Raw genomic sequence first — 2,624 nt, 5'->3', positions numbered from 1 at the left:
CGTCGGTTGACCTTCGGCATCCTCCACCGTCTATTGAGGCCTCCTTTTCCCGCGATGTCCTCCGCTCCTCGGTCCCCCCCCCCCCCCGCCCCCGGGAAGCGCTGCAACACAGAGAGATTACATTTATTTTAGCGAGTATCATACTTTCTAATATTTATTTTTACTAGTCGCAAATTAGGATCTGATTAATACTTATCTAGAGGTCTCCCATGATTTCGGCATCGGCAGATTCCAGATCTTCGTCTGTACCTCTTATTATCAGATTGTCTATCAGCTCTTTCTCTCTTCTTCTTTCCTCTTCTTCCTTCGTGCTTAGGATGTTTCTGCAGAGGACCATAAATATTTTCCAAGTAGGTTCGCTCTCTAGGATACCGTCCATTATTTTCTCCGTAGACAGAGATTCCGCATCGGTTCGTAGGGCTTCCAAGAGCGGCTTCCTCTCCTCCGTCCATCTCTGGCATGAGACAATAGTGTGTTCCGGTGTGTCAGTGGTTCCCGGATGGAACCAGCACTCATCTGATTCGGTTTTGCCAATGCGTTTTCTAAACAAATTAAAGACTCCGTGCCCGGTAAGGGCTTGTGTTAGGTAAAAGTTCAACTCGCCGTGTTTCCTATTTACCCATTTATCTATATCAGGAATAAGTTTGTGTGTCCATCGGCCTACAACGTTGTGGTTCCATTCATCTTGCCACTTTTGGAGAGTGATTTCTTTATTTTGTTTCCTGATTTGTTTTTTGAACCTGGAAATTGCTAATTCAACGATTTCTTCCGTAGTTTCTTCCTCTATGCCAGTAGTTGGTGGTGGATTTTGTCCTCTATTCTCCGCGGCGTTAGGCCCATGTTCTCTAAAAAATGACGGCATATCTTTTTCTTCCTCGAAGATTCTTCTTCTTTCCAATACTTTGAGATCCCAGGGGGGGATCCCCGCTAAGACTGCTAAAGTTTCTAACGGTACCGATCTATAGGCTGCTACTACTCTTGTAAGCCCCATTTTTTGCGTTTTTCTGAGTAATCTTCTAAAGAAAATTTTTTCCGCAGCTTCGGCCCATATTGGTGCTCCGTATAACACGATCGATTCCATAGTCATAAAGTACAGCTTTCTTCCTGTTTGTCTAGTCTTCATTTTATTTGTCATAATCCTGCTGAGGGCAGACATCGTTCTTATGGCCTTATTAGTTGCCTTCTCGATTTGTTTTTTAAAACTTTTATTGGATTCGAAGATTATTCCGAGGTATTTCAATTCATTCTTCGGTATTATCTCAGCGTCTCCTATTCTGAAACAAAGGTTCGGGTCAACATATTTACAATTCAGCCACATGATTTCTGTTTTGTCTTCCGCTAGGGACAGTCCGGCCGTGGTCATCCACTGTTTGGTGTCCTCAGCGATTTCTTCTGCTCCCAGCTTGAGTCTATTGGTGGTAGAAGCCTGAATAATAATGGCCAAGTCGTCTGCAAAGGCAATCTTTTGTGTCATCGGCGGTGTCGATCTATTTAGAAGTCCATCGTACACCAAATTCCACAAAAAAGGGCCGAGGACTGAGCCTTGAGGGACTCCCATTTTCATATTCAGTTCTATTGATTTTTCCGATGCTTCGTATTCTACCATTCTGCCCCTGAAATAGTCACTTATTATCCGGACGAGATACTCGGATATTTTCCTGTTTTTTAATTCGTTGTCGATTGCCTTCCAGCTCAAAGAGTTAAAGGCGTTTTTTACGTCAAGGGCGATCATGACCGCAAATCTGTTTTTTGCCGAGGCCTCAATTGCCGCTTTCCTGACGATTTCCATTGCATGTATGGTTGATGTTCCCTTAGTGAATCCGAATTGATTTGAGCTGAAAGGTCTTTCTCCTAGCTCTCCATGTAATCTCGCCCGGATGACATATTCCAGGAGCTTGGCCACAGCATCTAGAATACAAATTGGTCTGTAGGCAGAGTGGGAGGAAGGGTCCTTACCTTCTTTTCTAAGAAGAATTGTTCTTGCTACTTTCCATTGCTGTGGTATACTCCCTCTAATTAGAATGCCCTTGAAGAGGGCAGCAAATCTGTCCGGCCTTGTTTCTGCTAATAGTTTTATAATTTCAGGTTGCATACCGTCTTTTCCCGGGGCTTTTCCGGATTTCAGCAATTTGGAAGCAGCTATGATTTCTTCCGAGGTAACCTCGGGTATGTTTCTTCCGATTGTCTCCTCTTGGTTTCTCAGGCTATTTTCCCTTTCTGTCTCATTGTTCTTGCTTCCGTTGTTTCCACTTGGTTGCTCGTCAGGTTGTCTAAAATCTTGTGGGAATAATCCCTCCATCACGTTTGCTGCACACTCTGCTGAGAGAGAGGCTGGAGGATTGTCTTTTTTAACCTGTCTTATGATTATTTTATAGGGCTTGCCCCATATGTCCTTATTAATAGTTTCGCATAGTTCGTTCCATGATATCTCTTTCTGTTTGGAAATTAGTCTTTGTAGGTTCTTCTTAGCTCGTTTGTATAGGGAGGTTAAGGCCTCCCTTTCGTCGTCCTTACCCTTCCTCCTCGCTTTTTGGACTGACCTTCTAAGTTTCTGGGTTTTATCTCTTTCTTTCTTTAACTCAGGAGTCCACCAGATATTACTTTTAACCTTTCTATGCGTTGAT

Source organism: Halictus rubicundus, unplaced genomic scaffold, assembly GCF_050948215.1.
Source record: "Halictus rubicundus isolate RS-2024b unplaced genomic scaffold, iyHalRubi1_principal scaffold0312, whole genome shotgun sequence".
Classification (NCBI taxonomy): Eukaryota; Metazoa; Arthropoda; class Insecta; order Hymenoptera; family Halictidae; genus Halictus; species Halictus rubicundus.
This window is presented reverse-complemented; position numbering follows the sequence as displayed.